Source organism: Rhinoraja longicauda, chromosome 28, assembly GCF_053455715.1.
Source record: "Rhinoraja longicauda isolate Sanriku21f chromosome 28, sRhiLon1.1, whole genome shotgun sequence".
Classification (NCBI taxonomy): Eukaryota; Metazoa; Chordata; class Chondrichthyes; order Rajiformes; family Arhynchobatidae; genus Rhinoraja; species Rhinoraja longicauda.
In genome coordinates this window covers 19,494,215-19,514,054 of record NC_135980.1, presented here as the reverse complement: position 1 = coordinate 19,514,054, position 19,840 = coordinate 19,494,215, and the positions used below count along the sequence as shown (strand labels likewise).

Below are 19,840 nucleotides of genomic sequence, written 5' to 3'. Positions count from 1 at the left end.
CAGCTCTCTCTTGAAAGCATCCAACGAACTGGCCTCCACTGCCTTCTGAGGCAGAGAATTCCACACCTTCACCACTCTCTGACTGAAAATGTTCTTCCTCATCTCCGTTCTAAATGGCCTACCCCTTATTCTTAAACTGTGGCCCCTTGTTCTGGACTCCCCCAACATTGGGAACATGTTTCCTGCCTCTAATGTGTCCAATCCCCTAATTATCTTATATGTTTCAATAAGATCCCCCTTCATCCTTCTAAATTCCAGTGTATACAAGCCCAATCGCTCCAGCCTTTCAACATACGACAGTCCCGCCATTCCGGGAATTAACCTAGTGAACCTATGCTGCACGCTCTCCATAGCAAGAATATCCTTCCTCAAACTTGGAGACCAAAACTGCACACAGTACTCCAGGTGCAGTCTCACCAGGGCCCCGTACAACTGTAGAAGGACCTCTTTGCTCCTATACTCAACTCCTCTTGTTACGAAGGCCAACATTCCATTGGCTTTCTTCACTGCCTGCTGTACTTATCATATCATATCATATCATATATCTACAGCCGGAAACAGGCCTTTTCGGCCCTCCAAGTCCGTGCCGCCCAGTGATCCCCGCACATTAACACTATCCTACACCCACTAGGGACAATTTTTACATTTACCCAGCCAATCAACCTACATACCTGTACGTCTTTGGAGTGTGGGAGGAAACCGAAGATCTCGGAGAAAACCCACGCAGGTCACGGGGAGAACGTACAAACTCCTTACAGTGCAGCACCCGTAGTCAGGATCGAACCTGTGTCTCCGGCGCTGCATTCGCTGTAAAGCAGCAACTCTACCGCTGCGCTACCATGCTTCCTTTCATTGACTGATGCACTAGGACACCCAGATCTCGTTGAACTCCCCCTCCTCCTAACTTGACACCATTCAGATAATCTGCCTTTCTATTCTTACTTCCAAAGTGAATAACCTCACACTTATCTACATTAAACTGCATCTGCCATGTATCCGCCCACTCACACAACCTGTCCAAGTCACCCTGCAGCCTTATTGCATCTTCCTCACAATTCACACTACCCCCCAGCTTAGTATCATCTGCAAATTTGCTAATGGTACTTTTAATCCCTTCGTCTAAGTCATTAATGTATATCGTAAATAGCTGGGGTCCCAGCACCGAACCTTGCGGTACCCCACTGGTCACTGCCTCCCATTCCGAAAGGGCCCCATTTATCCCCACTCTTTGCTTTCTGTCTGTCAACCAATTTTCTATCCATGTCATTACCCTACCCCCAATACCATGTGCCCTAATTTTGCCCACTAATCTCCTATGTGGGACCTTGTCAAAGGCTTTCTGAAAGTCGAGGTACACCACATCCACTGACTCTCCCCTGTCAATTTTCCTAGTTACATCCTCAAAAAATTCCAGTAGATTTGTCAAGCATGATTTCCCCTTCGTAAATCCATGCTGACTCGGAATGATCCCGTTACTGCTATCCAAATGCTCAGCAATTTCGTCTTTTATAATTGACTCCAGCATCTTCCCCACCACTGATGTCAGACTAACTGGTCTATAATTACCCGTTTTCTCTCTCCCTCCTTTCTTAAAAAGTGGGATAACATTTGCTATCCTCCAATCCACAGGAACTGATCCTGAATCTATAGAACATTGAAAAATGATCTCCAATGCTTCCACTATTTCTAGAGCCACCTCCTTAAGTACCCTGGGATGCAGACCATCAGGCCCTGGGGATTTATCAGCCTTCAGTCCCATCAGTCTACCCAAAACCATTTCCTGCCTAATGTGGATTTCCTTCAGTTCCTCCATCACCCTAGGTTCTCCGGCCCCTAGAACATTTGGGAGATTGTGTGTATCTTCCTCAGTGAAGACAGATCCAAAGTAACGGTTTAACTCGTCTGCCATTTCTTTGTTCCCCATAATAAATTCCCCTGTTTCTGTCTTCAAGGGACCCACATTTGCCTTGACTATTTTTTTTCTCTTCACGTACCTAAAAAAACTTTTGCTATCCTCCTTTATATTATTGGCTAGTTTACCCTCGTACCTCATCTTTTCTCCCCGTATTGCCTTTTTAGTTAACTTTTGTTGCTCTTTAAAAGAGTCCCAATCCTCTGTCTTCCCACTCTTCTTTGCTATGTTATACTTCCTCTCCTTAATTTTTATGCTGTCCCTGACTTCCCTCGTCAGCCACAGGTGTCTCTTACTCCCCTTAGAGTCTTTCCGCCTCTTTGGAATAAATTGATCCTGCAACCTCTGCATTATTCCCAGGAATACCTGCCATTGCTGTTCTACCGTCTTCCCTGCTAGGGCCTCCTTCCAGTCAATTTTGGCCAGCTCCCGCCTCATGCCTCTGTAATCCCCTTTGCTATACTGTAATACCGACACTTCCGATTTTCCCTTCTGCCTTTCCATTTGCAGAGTAAAACTTATCATGTTGTGATCACTGCCTCCTAATGGCTCTTTTACCTCTAGTCCCTTTATCAGATCAGGATCATTACACAACACTAAATCCAGAATTGCCTTCTCCCTGGTAGGCTCCAGTACAAGCTGTTCTAAGAATCCATCTCGAAGGCACTCTACAAACTCTCTTTCCTGGGGTCCATTTCCAACCTGATTTTCCCAGTCTACCTGCATGTTGAAATTTCCCATAACCACCGTAGCATTACATTTTTGACTCGCCAATTTTATCTCCTGATTCAACTTGCACCCTATGTCGAGGCTACTGTTTGGGGGCCTATAGATAACTCCCATTAGGGTCTTTTTACCCTTACAATTTCTCATTTCTATCCATACTGATTCAACATCTCCTGATTCTATGTCACCCCTTGCAAGGGAATGAATATCATTCCTTACCATCAGAGCAACCCCACCCCCTCTGCCCTCCTGTCTGTCTTTTCTATACGTTGTGTACCCCTGAATATTCAGTTCCCAGCCCTGGTCCTCTTGTAGCCATGTCTCAGTGATCCCTACAACATCATAATTGCCCATGACTAACTGAGCCTCAAGCTCATCCACTTTATTTTTTATACTACGCGCATACTCTTCTGACATCAGTCTGAAGAAGGGTCTTGACCCGAAACATCACCCATTCCTTCTCTCCAGAGATGCTGCCTGTCCTGCTGAGTTACTTCAGCATTTTGTGTCTACCTTCGATTTAAATCAGCATCTGCAGTTCTTTCCTACACACAGACCAAGGCCTACTGTGTTATTTGCCCACACACTCCAATGTTTCTTCATTCCTTCCGATGTTACCAGGACCCACTGGAATGACTTCCATCACCAAGCCCATCCACAAAGCCCTGTCTCTTTAAGAGTTCCAGGTCTGCTATAGTCCATGCAAGCTAGTTTGAACCATTACAAATTCACCACAGAATGTATACAATTGGGTTGTATCACAGTTTGGTTTGGGAATACCTCTTGCTCAAGACCTCAAAAAATTGCAGAGTTGTGGATATAGCCCAGTCCATCACTCAGTGGACACAAAAAGCTAGAGTAACTCAGTGGGGCAGGCAGCATCTCTGGAGAGAAAGAATGGGTGACGTTTCGAGTTGAGACCCTTCTTCAGACTGGTTAGGGATAAGGGAAAAGAGGTATAGATGGTGAGGTGGAGAGATAAAGAACAATAAAGGAAAGGTAGGCAAAAAGTAATGATGATAAAGGAAACAGGCCATTGTTAGCTGTTTGTAGAGTGAAGACGAAAAGCTAGTGCGACTTGGGTGGGGGAGGAATGGAGAGAGAGGAAATGCCGGGGCTACCTGAAGTTAGAAAAATCAAAAGTCATATCACTGGGCTGTAAGTTGCCCAAGCGAAATATGAGATGCTGTTGATGTAATTTGCATTTAGCCTCACTCTGACAATGGAGGAGACCTAGGACAGAAAGGTCTCTTTGGGAATGGGTAGGAGAATTAAAGGATGCAACACCTGTCCCTACACCTCCTCCCTCGACTCTGTCCAGGGACACCAACAGTCCTTTCAGGTTAGGCAGAGGTTCACTTGCACCTCCTCCAACCTCATCTACCATATCTGTTTACAAGATGTGGATTCTTCTCTCAGTTTCACTGAACACCTTCGCTCAGTCCACCTGAACCTACCTGATCTCCCGGCTGCTAAACACTTTAATTCTCCTTGCCATATAATATTAATAGTTACTTCATTTAACCCTTGCAATTAATCTTGTTCCGGAAGCAATTAATTTAATTCACAAAAACTACAGCGGTTATTCCCTGCAAAGCCACGATCAAAATTATTTATCCAAACATGTGAAGTCTGACAGAAACAGTTATAAACTATCTATTGAACCATACGGATATTTAAACTGAAGAATAAAACAGAATAATTAATCCAATTTCACATCTGTATAATTCATTAATAAAATTGATTATGAGTGAGTTGGGAAATAAGACATTCAGTAAAATTTAATCCAAATCAATTTTTTTGTTAAATCAAATCTAAAGCAATAATGGCAATTTATTAAGGGGCTTAGGTGCAACAGTATTAAAATCTACTTGTAAAATAACTTTTATGAACCTTTTGCAAAACTGCAGAATGATTTAAAATCTCACCCTGTCTGACATGACAAGCAATGTGCATCATCTGGATGCAGTTTCTAATTCGTGTTAACAGACAATTTCGACGCTTCGCCACATTCTCAAATATCCCACTTTCAGGCAGATTACTGAATCCCGGCTTTGATGCAGTTCATTGTGCGGAATGCCTCGTGGGCTGCTGATCTTGTTGACATATTCTGGAGCTGATGGGAATTTAAAATTCAGTAACATCTCCTTTTATGCGGGAGATTTAATGTGCAGCATCAAAATCACAGTCGAGCGGTGGGGGGAAAAAATATTTCCGCTTATCTGGAAGAATACAGTGAGAAACAGGAATAGCTGCAATCATCAACAACATATTCGAAGTCAGTAGAAAGGTTGAAGCAGCAGTATTTATCAATGCAACATAGCACTTACCGAGGTTTGTGTTCATCCCTGCAGTCCATGCCATCATCGTGGGTAGCAGCTGCAGCTTTCGTCTAAGCTGCTGACCGACCGTAAGCGGACTGTGAAAGACTTGCAGTGAAACACTGAACAAAATAAAATCTGAATGGAATGACTGGAAGGTACTTTTCATGGGGGGGGTTTCCCTCCTGCGGTCCAGCCAGCCCACACAGCCTGGTGCTATTTTAGGAATGTAGATATGTTTTTGCTCATTCCTCTATCCTTTGGGGACATCTCAGGGAAGAGCTAGTGTCCCAGAATCAACCTTCACTTCGTCCGTTCTGCTTCCAGCCAAAAAAACTTCAATGTGCTGACGAGCTGACACACATCTGCCAGAGGTGTTCAGAGAACTACCTGTCACTCACTGAAGCCAAATGTCCTTGTCCTGGCGGTGAACACCACCGCAGAAACAGTCATTCTATGTATTAATATCCACGAGTCTCCAGGGGTTCCTTTAATGGGTTTGCCACCGTAATTTGTAGGTAAACTTCGCAGGGCAGCACAGAAAACAACAAAGGCAGCTCTGGTTTCCCATGTGTCGGTGCTGGTTTGGATGGTAACCTTGCTCTGCGAGCACAATTCCTGGTCGGTTGCCAAAGTTATTTCACGGACAGCAAATGAGCAGCGTGCGATGCGAACAGACACACAGAACTGCAGGTAATTTGAACAAAGACCTCACATTTAGCTTGCTGCTGCTGCCGCTTTATTTCCTAATAATGTTTCCTTGTCTCCAGAGATGTCGGTTTAATTCACAGCCAGGCGAAAGGTTGGGAGAAACAAAAATATATTTCTATACATCATCATTAGACACGGGTGATGTGCCAGAAGACTGGGATTAAGAAGGTTGCAGGGAAAGGCTTGGGAACTATACACTGGTGGACATAACAACTGTGATGGGCGAGTTACTGGAGAGGATTCCGATGGATAAGGTATATGTGAATTTGGATAGACAGGGGCTGAATAGGGAGTTTTTTTTTTTGCACGTAGGAGATCATGTCTTACAAATCCGATTGAGCTTTTTGAAGAAGCAACCAAAAATGACAATGAAGGGCAAAGCCATAGATGTTGTCTATATGGACTTCAGCAAGGCATTGAAATGGTTCTGCATGGTAGTCTGCTCTGGTTAGATCACTGGGATCTAGGGAGAGCCAGCCAATTGGATAGAAAATTGATTTGGATTAGTTTAGTTTAGAGATACAGTGCCAAAACAGGCCCTTCGGCCCACCAGGTCCACTCCGACCAGTGATCCCTGCATATTAACGCTGTCCTACACACACTAGGGACATTTTTTTTTTACAGTTACCAAGCCAATTTACCTACATACCTGTACGTTTTTGGAGTGTGGGAGGAAACCGAAGATCTCGCAGCTCACGGGGAGAACGTACAAACTCCGTACGCACAGCAGCCGTAGTCAGAATTGAACACGGGCCTCCGGCGCTGCAAGCACTGTAAGGCAGCAACTCTACCGCTGCGCCACCGTGCCGCCCCGGAAGGAAGGAGAGAGTGATTGCGGAAGGTTATTTTTCAGATTGGAGTACACCTCAGGGATCGGTGCTGGGCCCATTGAGGTTGCTACTTATATCAACCATTTGGATGAGAATCTAGAAGGCATGATCAGTAAGTTTGCAGATGGCACTAAAGTAGGTGGTGTCATAGATTGCAAAGATGGTTATCAGAAATTATACAATATCTTGATCAGGTGGCCAAGTTGGCTGAGGAAAGGTTAAATGGAGTTTAACACAGATAAGTGTAAAGCGTGGCATTTTGGGAAGTCAAACTAGGGGGAGGACCCTTCACAGTGAATGTCAGGGTGTTGGGGAGTGTTGTGGAGCAGAGGGATCTAAGAGTGCAGGTACATTGATCCTTGAAAGTGGCATCACAGGTAGATAGAGTGGTCAATAAGGCTTTCTGTTCATTGGCCTTCATCAATCAGGCTACTGAGTGTCGAAGTTCGGATGTTATGTTACAGTTGTACAAGACATCGGCGAGGCCACACTTGGAGTTCTGTTTTCATTTTTGGTTACCCTGCTGGAAAGAATGCAGAGAACGTTTACGAGGATGGTGCCAGAACTTGTGGGCCTGAGCTACAGTGAGAGATTAGGGTGGCTGGGACTATATTCTGTGGAGAAAGAATGTGTAAACTCCACACAGACAGCACTTGTTGGGATCAAATACGGGTCTCTGAAGCTGAGACAGCAGCTCTATCAGCTGCACTACTGTGCGTGTTTTTAAAGATATGGGTGGGTATACCACTCTCTCTCATTGTAATGGAAGAGTAGTTCAAAAATAACGTCAAGTCTAAGAGAATCCAGCAACACTCCAGCATGCTGCACATTTCCCATAAGGGATCTCTCTGACAATGACCCCCTCAAGGATGCTACTGGCATTGCTGCCAGCTTCACGATTGTTAAACTCAATTCACTTCCACATCTGCTCTGTCCCTGTTAATTACAAAGGCATCAACTACTAAAAGTTTAACACCAGCCCATCCTCCCAGACAGATGTCTGCAGCTGCTTTGCACAGTGGAGGCAATGTTTTAGCTTTAGGTTTATTGTTATACCAAGTTACAGTGAGCTCATCCTACCACTACTAAAGGGCAGCCCTGAACTACTATCTACCTCATTGGTGACCCTCAGACTATCTTTAATCAGACTTTATTGGCTCTACCTTGCACTAAACGTTAACCCTTATCAAGTATCTATACGCTGTAAATAACTTGATTGTAATCATGTATTGTCTTTCTGCTGACTGGTTAACATGCAACAAAAGCTTTTCACTGTACCTCGTTACACGTGGCAATAAACTGAACTGAAAAACTTTGTTTTGTATGCTATCCAGTCAGAACAGATAATACTACTTATATATAGAATCAAGTCAAATTCAAACACCCTATGGGAAGGCTACGATCAAGCAAGAGAGGGTGCAGTGAAGATGCACAATAATCTTGCCAGGGCTGGAGGGCTTGAGTTATAAGGATAGACTGGACAGGCTGGGACTGTTTTTCCTGACGTAAAGGAGCCTGAGAGGAAACACCTTAGAGGTTTATAAAAACAGACTGAAGATTGACTTCTGTGATGGCAGGGACAAATTGCTGGTGATATTTATTCCTAAGAACTTGAAGCTTTCAACCATTTTGACTTCAGCACCAATGTATACCAAGGTGTGTGTATTCTCCACTTCTCGAAGTCAATCACAATTTCCTTTGTCTTGTTGACTTTGAGGGAAAGGGTGTTGTCTTGGCATCATCACGAGATTCACAATCTGCATCTTGTACTCCATCTTGCCTTTATTTGATATTTGGCCCATTATGGTGGTGTCATCTGCCAACTTGTAAATTGAGTTGGAATGGTATTTGAGACACCCCAAATTCTCTCTACTATTGACATTCCAAACACATTACTTCACAGTTTTTGGGATTAAATTCCATCTGCCAACTCTCTGCCCTACTTTCCATCTGATCTACTTCCTGCTGTGGCCTTAAACAATCTTCCTCACTGTCCACTACATCACCAACTCGTGTGCCACTTGCAAACCTACTATTCCTCTTTGACTCAGGGTGGAAGAGGAAGGAAGGAAATTAATTTGTTGATTGTGTGGATGCTGAGAGATCAAGAGATGCATGATTTGTTCTAAGTAGAATTTACATTTAAATTAAAATCATATACTTAGTTTTTTCAGATGTCCACAGAAAACAAGACGATGTATCTAATAGTTATGTCAAAAAGTTATGTTGGGGGGAGGGGGGGTTGCTGGACAGAGGGGTGGACAAAGGCTAGAAATGAATAGGAGGCAAAAGGGTATAAGATAAGGAGAGTAAAAAGTGAAATGTGAAACCAGAGAGAGGAAAGTAGGTGGATGAGAACTTGGGGAAACTGTGGAACTGCAATTAGTTTGGGATGGTTCTTGAAAAGGGCATTTTGTAGCACTGTGCACAATCTGTGATTTCTTTGCTCCATTGGCCAGGAATTAGTCAAATTAACCCAACAAGTAGGATGAACGGTTTATGTTTAGGTTGAGGTTTATTATTTTCACTTGTACAGTGAAAAGCTTTTCTTTGCTTACATAAATACAATCAAGTTAAACTCAAGCAGAATAGAGAGAGCAGAGGGGAAGTTACAGAGTGCTATATAGTTCTCAGCACTGTGGCATGCCAGTTTCATAGACAAAGTCCCATGTCCACAACGGGGTAGAAGTGAATCGGACAGCTTATGGAAGGAGCGACTAGGCTTGTATACACTGGAATTTAGAAGGATGAGAGGAGATCTTATCGAAACGTATAAGATTATTAAGGGGTTGGACACGTTAGAGGCAGGAAACATGTTCTCAATGTTGCGGGAGTCCAGAACAAGGGGCCACAGTTTAAGAATAAGGGTAGGCCATTTAGAACTGAGATGAGGAAAAACATTTTCAGTCAGAGAGTTGTAAATCTGTGGAATTCTCTACCTCAGAAGGCAGTGGAGGCCAATTCTCTGAATGCATTCAAGAGAGAGCTAGATAGAGCTCTTAAGGATAGCGGAGTCAGGGGGTATAGGGAGAAGGCAGGAACGGAGTACTGATTGAGAATGATCAGCCATGATCACATTGAATGGCGGTGCTGGCTCGAAGGGCCGAATGGCCTCCTCCTGCACCTATTGTCTATTGTCTATTGACTGTTCGGAAGCCTGATAACAGAAGGGAAGAAGCTATTCCTGAGTCTGATGGTGCGTGCTTTCAAGCTTCTGTATCTTCTGCCTGATGGGAGCAGGGAGCAAAAGGAATGACCGGGGTGGGACAAGCCTTTGATTATGTTGGCTGTGTTTCCAAGGAGGCATAAAGTGTGGATGGAGTCAATAGTGGGAATTCTAGTCCATGTGATGGACTGAGCTACACCAATAACTCTCTGCAACCTCTTGCAGGCTTGGGCAGAGCTGTCCAACACCAAGCTGTGATGTAACTCCAAAGACGTACAGGTATGTAGGTTAATTGGCTGGGTAAATGTAAAAATTGTCCCTAGTGGGTGTAGGATAGTGTTAATGTACGGGGATCGCTGGGCGGCACGGACTTGGAGGGCCGAAAACGCCTGTTTCCGGCTGTATATATATGATATGATATGAGTATGATTTCAATGGTTTTTTGACAAAAGTTGCAGAGGCTGCAGAGGAATGTATTGTTAAATTCATCGATCACTCACTGGGAGAGGCTGACCAGTGTGAAGAGATAGTGTGCTGGATCCAAGGAGAGTCAGCTGCAAACCACAATATGTGAGATTGGTATCAGAAATTGTCCACTTTTGGAGCAGCATGATGCCCATCAGAAAGAGTTCAAAAGTAATATCTGTCTGCCAAAGAACAAAATCGCAGCCTGGGACAAATCTAATTCAAAAAACAATAATGTATCGTGAATAGAACCTAGCTTATTTCAAATGAGAACGAACCAGTCATTTCTGCATGACAGTAACATTTAGGAATGAGATCCATAAGATGCTCATTGATGTCATGAAAATGGGAAATGCCATTGGTGTCACCATCAGGTTTTTGTTGTTGACATTTTGGATCGTAATTTATGTAGAAATACAGCAAGATCGAGGCAATCTTTGAGCTGACATGAAGTGGCTTATCCCTGCTACAGTGCAAGATCTAGACTTCTTGTTTTGTTAAACCTGTTCACAGCAGAATAACTTAATTTCAATCTCCACAGTTGTGCATGATCCCTCCCCTCCCTCTTGCTCCTTGTTTTCCCAAAGCTCATTAATTCAACATTAACTTTGTTTCTGGCTAGGTGCTTTCTTTCCTTCCTCCTATATTTCAACAGGCCTCCCCTCATCCTCTGACGTTCATGAGAAAACAACCCAAGTTTGTCCAAGTTTGCCCAACAAAAAAAAACAATGTAAGTTTATAGCCTCTAATCTAGGCAGCATCCTGACAACCAATATTTGCACTCTCTCGAAAGCCGCCACAATTCTTCCTGTAAAGGGTCAACCGGAACTGCACACGTTACTCTAAATGTGGTGTTACCAAAGTTTTTTTAGAGGCTACAACAGGACTTCCTGACTCTTACATTGAACGCCCCACTTCTTCATATATCTTCCTTCATTTTTCCCCGGTCTTCTTGTCATTTGGCTACTTTATACTTTAGAGACACAACACAGAAACAGGCCCTTCAGCCCACCGAGTCTGTGCCAACCAGCGATCACCTCGTGCACTAGCACTATCCTACACACGAGGGACAATTCACAATTTTACCAAAGCCAATGAACCTATAAACCTGTACGTCTTAGGAGTTTGGGTGGAAACTGAAGCTCCCGGAGAAAACCCATGCAGGTCACGAGGAGAATGTACAAAATACCTACAGACAAGCACCCATAGTCAGGATCAAACCCGTGTCGCTGGTGCTGAAAGGCAGCAACTCCTCCACTACGCCACTGTGTCGCTCAATGATTAATTTCAAGTCTACTCAATTTAAATTCAATTCTACTTTTAATCAATGATTAATTTCTCTAACCACCTGATCAGGTCGATTAGCAATAGACAATAGACAATAGGTGCAGCAGTAGGCCATTCGGCCCTTCGAGCCAGCACCACCATTCAATGTGATCATGGCTGATCATTCTCAAGCAGTACCCCGTTCCTGCCTTCTCTCCATACCCCCTGACTCCGCTATCCTTAAGAGCTCTATCTAGCTCTCTCTTGAATGCATTCAGAGAAATGGCCTCCACTGCCTTCTGAGGCAGTGAATTCCACAGATTTACAACTATCTGACTGAAAAAGTTTTTCCTGATCTCCGTTCTAAATGGCCTACCCCTTATTCTTAAACTGTGGCCCCTGGTTCTGGACTCCCCCAAAATTGGGAACATGTTTCCTGCCTCTAACGTGTCCAACCCCTTAATAATCTTATATGTTTCGATAAGATCCCCTCGCATCCTTCTAAATTCCAGTGTATACATGCCTAGCCGCTCCCATCTTTCAACATATGACAGTTCCGCCATTCCGGGAATTAACCTAGTAAACCTACGCTGTGTGTTTTTTTTATGGAGAAGCAGTAATGGCTGCGAGATTTGCCAAGGATCTTAGTAAATCAGGCAGATGTCCGCATGCTTTCATTCATGTCTGCTGCCTGGAATCCTGCCTGACCCGAGGATAGTTGCTTCAAGCCCCTGGATGTTTACATTGTCTATTGAACAACGGTGAGCAGGGAGGTGGGAGCAACAGGATTGGGGATGGAACAGATAGCTGGGTGCTTCTGTCAGCTGTCTCCTCCTCTTCTTCCACTTTCAAATGGAGTCACAAAGCTTTGGGTCGGCAAACTGGGCTTCAAAGCTGCACTTGATGTGTGAATGTTTTGTGTTTTTTATATTATCCACAGTTGGCTGGCAGGTTGTATCTCAGATGCCTGACATGGCTGGCAGCATCATTAAAAGGTGGTGACATGATAAATGTTTCTGAGCTTCCTCTGGATGCTCCACTCAGTCATCATTTCAAGAACCTGGAATCACATCCTGACAGCAAGCAGCAGAATTGTGGGCATCTGGGACAGTTAATCTCTCATGCATGGCTCATCTTACTCGTTGAAAATGTGCATTAATTTCAGACTTTATAATCTCACACTTGGTAAAGCGATTTAATAATCTTGCCTGATTTTCCCCACCCTGAAAACATTTACTTTAAGATATTAAGAACTGTTTAATTTTCATGCCCCGCTCACAGTGCATTTGGCTTAACATTTCTTCATTCTCTCCATCCCTTCAAGCAACCTTTCTTTCCTCATTATTATCAATTGAACAGAATTGCACGGAAACAGGCCCTTCGGCCCACCGAGTCCATGTTGACCATTGATCACCCGTTCACCCTAATTCTGTGTTATCCCACCTTCTCATCCACTCCCTACACATTAGGGGCAATTTACAAAGGCCAATTAACCTACAAAGCTGCATGTCTTGGGATGCGGAATGAAACCAGAACACTCAGAGAAAACCCGTGATGGTTTCACCCACAACCCACCCTTTCCCCCAGGGAGAAATGTCCAACATTAGAGGGTATAGCTAGAAGATGAGAGGGGGAATGGAGATGTGCGGATAATTTTTTTTTACACAGATGGTGGTGGGGACCTGGAACACGTCCTGTCGGGTGATGGTGGTGGCAGATATGACAGTGGTGTTTAAGAGACTTTTAGATATTACTTGACCGGCGTGAACCCGTTGGGTGCAAACCTCTCCTGTGGGCGCGGCAACCCCCGCTGGGTGCAAACCTCTCCTGCGGGCCCGGCAACCCTCCCCCAACTGACGATCCCTGGACCCGTTGCCGGGCAGGGAGTGTCTCCCGGGTCCGTGGGAAGGCGAGGGGGGACAGGGAAGGGGAGAGGGAACCACTCACTTCGGCCCCTTGTGGCCAGCGCTGCAGGCAGAGCGAGCCGTGGACCCGAAACCTCTCCTGCAGCCCGGCGGAGAATGGCGGCGACGGCCATCTTGTTGGATCCTCTGCCACCGCGCTGCACCACGGGAGGAAGGTCAGGCACGGGGCATGCCGGGATGGGCGCCTGTCCTCCCACTGGTCTTCCAGGCGTGTTTATTTATGTTAATTGTTTTTAACAAAACTTGATTTATTGAGACCGCAGGGAAATGGTGAGTAGAGTGGGCCTAAAATTGTTGCACCATCATTACTGTTTGGCTGTCTTTTCAGAACAAATATAAGCACAACCCCACATACAAGATGAGAGTTTTAGTAATTATACATAGATCACAGGGAAGTGCAAAGAATAGATGGATCATGCACAGGAAGATGAAATCATGTTCGGCACAAATGTGTGGGCCGAAGGGGCCATTCCTGTGCTGCACTGTTCTGTGTTCTATGTCACAGGGAAAAAGTGCAAACTCCGCGTAAACAGCTACTGAGGTCTGGGTTGAACCCCAGTCTCAAGCGCTGTGGGGCGGCAGTTCTTCCAGCTGCGATGTTCCTCGCTGATTCTTAATTTCCACGCTAAACCGCTGATGCAGTTGTTTGCATTAAGTTTCACAAGGGAATCATCTTCCATAATATCCTCCCTTCAACAGTTATTTCCTTTCCACTGTAAATTTTTCTCACCATATAAAAGCACTTTTTTACTCAATTAAATTCTCTTTTGGTTTCTAAATGTATTTATTGACACCCAAGCTCATGTCTTTTCCACCAGCTGTGCCTCTTCAGTTGCGATTCAACTGTCAACTGTCCATCTGTCCAGCAAGCATTGAACACAAATATCCTTAAACTCAACGCTGCAAAGATATTCTTGATCAACTTCACACAAAATACTTGTAACGGTGCTTACTCCATCCATTATGCAGGCAACCTTCTTGGAGTGAAACTTAGCGTCCAATTCAACCCTGATCTAAGTTACATACACCACAGATAATTACCACATGGCCAACACTTGCTGACTTTACACATTTGCCTTTCTCCCTCCGCTCGTTCGCTGGTGACACAAGGATTCTATCACTGTCAGACTTGGATTGTTCAAAGGTCTCCATGCTGACTGGCCAATGGCAGCCCTTCGGAAATTGCAACTCATTTAAACCATGTTTTTCAACTGTGCATCCAAAGCCTCCCCCCCCCTCCCCCCCTGCCCCCCCCCCTGCCCCTCTTCACTTACCCTTGTCACCTTCACTGGATTCTTACATCCCAACAAATCAGAGTGAAAATTCTTCTTCCATACTCTGCAGCCTCCTTCATCCTCAATGCATGCTCTCTTTCTTCTGCTGATAACATTCTCCTCTTCATTTATGGACCTTCCAGTCATCCTACCTTCACATGCAGACTCCCCTCCAAACCCCTTGGTCTTGCCTTCTCTCTGTCTTTCCACGCATGTTAGATCCAAGCTCACCTCTTCCATCGGGCCTTTAATGACTGGTTGTCTTTATATCTCTGGAGTTTTTACTCCAGTGTTTATGATCATAGAACACAAAGCAGTAAAGCACAGGAACAGGCACTTTAACCCATCATGTCTGCACTGACCATGATGCCAGACTATCCACTCCCATCAGCCCACTCAGGGTCATGTTCATGTGCCTGTCTAAATGCTTCATAAACAACACGATTGTATCTGTTTCCACAACTCCCCTGGCAGTGCATTCCAGGCGCCTACCATTCTCGATGTAAACAAACTTGTCTTGCCAATCTCCTTTAGACATTTCCACTCTCACGTTAAACCCAGGCCCTCTAATATTTGACCTTTCCACCCTGGGGAAAAAGACTGACCCTTATCAATGCCTCTCATAATTTTATATCATCCAATCAGTTCTCCTCGCGGCCTCTTAGGCTGCAGGCAAAATAGGGCACGTTATTCCAAACTCTCCTTATAGGTAATACACTACAATCGAGACACAGTCCTGGTGAACCTCTTCAAAGCCCTCCGCATTCTTCCTGTACAATGGCCACCAGAACTACAATACCCCGGATGCGCACTAACCAACAGCTGCATCAGCAACTGCCAACCTTTAGACTCAATGGCCCAACCAATGAAGGTATGCATGTGGTACGCCTATGTTTCCACCCTGTCCACTTGTGCTGTGACTTTCAGGGAACTATGGATTTGTCAAAAGATCTCAATGTACACCTTAAACGTTATGTTTCAGAAGCATCTTATGTTTAAACTGCTGGGATAGGCAGGCTTGCTATTCCAATTTCTGGATGGTGTTTATGATATTGCAAAGTCTTTGTATTTTACTGATTTTGGAAGACAATGTCTCCTTTATGTTTCAGCTGCGTGCACAGCTGTTAATGCTGGTGCCACAATGAAATATGCTGGAATGATATGTAAATGGAAATTAAATATTCACCCTGCAGCACAAAATTCTCCATCTCACTTGGAGCAGAACGCATCGAGTGCTCCGCAGGAGAACAGTTCATTATCACTGTCAGCACACACACCACACACCAACAATCACAGGGCCAGAAATTACCTTCAGTGCTTATGAATATTTAACACATTCATGTCACATTAGTGTCTTTGCTCTTTCAGTGAGCCATCAATCCAGTGAAATAAATAATGAACGTTACCCTTGTGATGTGGGACACACTGGCTGGTCAGCAGGAGGAAGGGCTAGGTTGCTTGGGGTGGGGGGGGGGGGGGCGGGTAGTCTAGGTGAGGCTGGCAGGTGGAGAGATGGGGAATGAGGAGTTGGTGAGAACTTGAGTTGAAATGGGAGTTAGGGGGAAGAATCAGAGGAGGATACAGGAGCGAGTCCGATACATGAAGACACAAGGAACCGCAAATGCCGGTTTACAAAATATAAAGTGCTGGAGTAACTCAGCGGGTCAGGCAGTATCTTTGGAGAACATGGAGAGGTAATGTTTTGGGTCAGGATCCTTTATCAAACTGGTGTAGTGGAGCACCCCCCCTCACTAAGATTGAAGAGAGTTGGGGCGGGACAAAGTTTTGCAAGTCTTAGGTGATATTTTATGGTATTTTATGGGTGGTATTTTATGAGCAGATGGTTGGGCAAAAGCCAGAGATGAAAAAGACAAGAAATGTAAGATACGGAGGTAAGTATAGAAGAGGTGCGAATTGTGAAGCCAGGGAAAGGAATATAGGTGGGTGGGTGGGGATGGGGGGGGGCAAAGGGACAAATAGGTGCACATTTCAATGGTGTACAGGGAAGATAGAGGCAAAAAGGTGGGGGGTGGGGACTGAGGAATGCCAATTTGTTCAGTATAGACAAGATGGGCCAAAGAATCTGCTTGCATGCAGTATAGATCTATGACTCGAAAAAAGCCTCATGAAATTCACGCATGCATTGCAAACTCGGAAATGAAGTAGGTTCTTATCTCACACTTCTTGTCTTTTCATCTCTGGCTTTTGTCCAACCATCTGCTAATAATGATTATATGATCACTCATGATTAACATGATTGTCAAAAATACCTGAGGGATATTTGTACCGTAAATGTTCAAAACTTTTACCTAACTAATACCATATTAATCAAAAATAAAATGTCTAACAACAGATAATATTGTACATAGATTAAATTCCATGCAGAATTGTTATTTTTCACTATTATATTCTAATCTACGCTGTTGTTATAACTTTAAATTAACTGCATTCGATCAGCTGAGAAGGTTGTTGGCTGCAACCTTCCCCCCATTGACGAACTGTACACTGCAAGGGCCAGGAAGCGAGCGGGTAAGATCATCTCTGACCCCTCTCACCCTGGCCACAAACTCTTTGAAGCACTTCCCTCTGGAAGGCGACTCCGGACTGTCAAAGCAGCCACAGCCAGACATAAAAACAGCTTTTTTCCCCCGCGAGTAGTAGCTCTACTCAATAACCAAAAGTCTGTAGTCTCTTTTTGCTCTGGTTTATTTCACTCACATGTTTAAACCGTAATGTTATATTCTTAATGTTTTAATGTTTTACGCTTTATTCTTAATTATTTACTGTATGTTCGGGTTGTACTTGCGAGCGGAACACCAAGGCACATTCCTTGTATGTGTACGTACTTGGCCAATAACTTATTCATTCATTCATTACAATAAATATTATTCTATGACATTACATTGATACTTTTATAATATTAAATTCATATCAAATATTCTGTGTTAATAGTCACAATGTCTGTCTGTATAAAACATGGAGCCAATCTGTAATTGCACAGGTTGTCAGAATAACAATGCCAATGAATTATATCAATTGGAATAATATTGGCTGTCCATCTCATGGTTCAATTTTACATTTTATTATCAAAATCTAATGTAAAACTTCAGTCTTGGAAGAGAAACATCTCAATATTTACCATTCAGAGGCCCAAGCACCCTTTATGTGAAGGGGAGTGTAATCAGTTAAAGAATAGTCCAAGTCCACAGTCAAGCATCAAGAATGTTTTATTGTCATATGTCCTGAAACAGAATAATGAAATCCTTACTTGCAGGAGCACAACAGATATTTAAATGCAGTAAACACCATAGTAAATGACAAAAAGAATTTCAATATGTAAAAAACAAACAAAATTCAATGACATAAAACTATGCTGCCAAGTCCCTCGTGCAAGGTAGTTTGTAGTTCAGAGTTTAGTTGGAGTGGATGTCTAATTGTGCTGAAAGTGACACACAAGTAGATAGAGTGGTAAAGAAGGCGTATGGTACGCTTGCCTTCATCAGTTGGGGAATTGAGCATAAGAGTTAGAAAATAGGGCATTAGATAGACTGCATGTGGGGTATTGTGCATAGTTCTGATCACCCCATTACAGGATGGACGTGTGAGCCTTGGAGAGTGTGCAGAAGAGGTTTACCCAAATGCTGCCTGGATTAGAGGGTATTAGCTATAAGGAGAGGTTGGACAAAATTAAATTGTGTTCTCTGGAGGTTGAGGGGAGACCTGATAGCAATATATTCAATTACAAGAGGCATAGATAGGGTAGACAGTCAGAACCTTTATTCAGGATGGAAATATCAAATGTTGGTTGGCATAACATTAAGATGAGAAGGAGAAAGTTTAAAGGAGATGTGCGGGGCAAGTTTTTTTAAAATATGGAGGATGGGGGCCTGGAATGTGCAACTGGGAGTGGTGGTGGAGGCAGATACAATAGTGATATTTTAGAGGCTTTCAGATAGGCACTTGGATATGCAGGGAATGGAGGGATATGGATTACGTGCAGACAGAGGAGATTTGTTTTACTTTGGGATCATGTTTGGCATGGACATTGTGGGCCGAAGGGCCTGTCCCTGTGCTGTACCGTCCGTGGTCCTTTGTCCTACGAATATGAGAAGTGGGTAACAGTTTTGTGTTCATTAAACATTTAAAAAAATATAGGTTGAAAATACTCCAACAAGCAAACATTCAGCAAATTCCTATGTAAGATCCAAAAGCAAAATCAAAAAAGAACCGGCATAAATACCAGAGGCATAATGAATCCAGAGCAATCCAGAGATGCAAGGAAACACAGAGAAGGTGAGCTGAGTACCAAACCTGCCTAATGTAATGAAAATGTTAATGAGGTGCCGCTAAAAATAGATGATTTATGTGCAGTTGAAAATGGATGACCTTCAGATAATAGCAGAGAACGAAAGGTGGTACCTGAATGAGTTAATTGGAGAGACAGTAAACCAACTGCAGAGAATTGAAGGCAGACTTCAATGTAACAGTTTCATTCACCCAGTGGAAAGAAGACAGGAAGATGTGTGGATAATAAGAACAGATAGATACATTTTAGATGTTGGAGCTATTAACATAAAAGGAATGATGCAATGCACTTAATGGGAAGATGGTGTTGCCCTAAATCATAAATTCAAACAACTGTGTAACGTAGGCAGGAGGCCATGACTACATGGATGAAACAGAGCTCCTCATCCTGAAATATTGAGTCAATTTCTCTTACTGATGGTGTCTGAACTGCAAAGCCTTTCCAGCAGTTTTAACTTTTATTTCACGGTATCAAAAGCCTATTTAACTGGATCAGTGTAAGTGCCTGTGGACACGCACTATTCAAATATTTACAATGATTGATTTATCAGGATTCAGCGTAGCATAATATTTCTTAATAAAGTACAAACTTGCAGCAACTAGACTCTAATGCCCATTAATTAATATGGGAATTTTCTCTAAAAAAATCAAATACTTTTTGCTCAGACATTGCTGTAAAAAATAATCACATGCAGAAGTATGTTGGCTCAATTCCTCACACAGTGAATGATTGTCAGTGATTTTCCGTTACTTTTCCTTTCCATGTCTCATTTTTTATCCTTTGCTCCCCTTCTGCTACTAATTCCTTTCTTCTAATTTACCTTCCTTCCAAAAGACTTCCCCAAATATGTGTCTTTGTTTTTTACTGGGGTCCCAGACATGTTGATACCCACAACATGTGGTGTCAGGTCACACTTCCAGTATTTACCAGGAAAAGAA

General features: G+C 43.6%; 1 protein-coding gene across 1 annotated transcript in view; it reads right to left on the bottom strand.

The window, feature by feature from the left end:
• LOC144607060 (leucine-rich repeat and immunoglobulin-like domain-containing nogo receptor-interacting protein 3) overlaps positions 1-5,717 on the bottom strand; it is a 108,306-nt gene extending 102,589 nt beyond the window's left edge. The window contains exon 1 of the transcript XR_013549050.1: positions 4,969-5,717. The gene's annotated coding sequence lies outside the window, so the exon portion shown is untranslated. The remainder of the gene's footprint in view (positions 1-4,968) is intronic.
• Between the last annotated feature and the right edge of the window lie 14,123 nt (positions 5,718-19,840).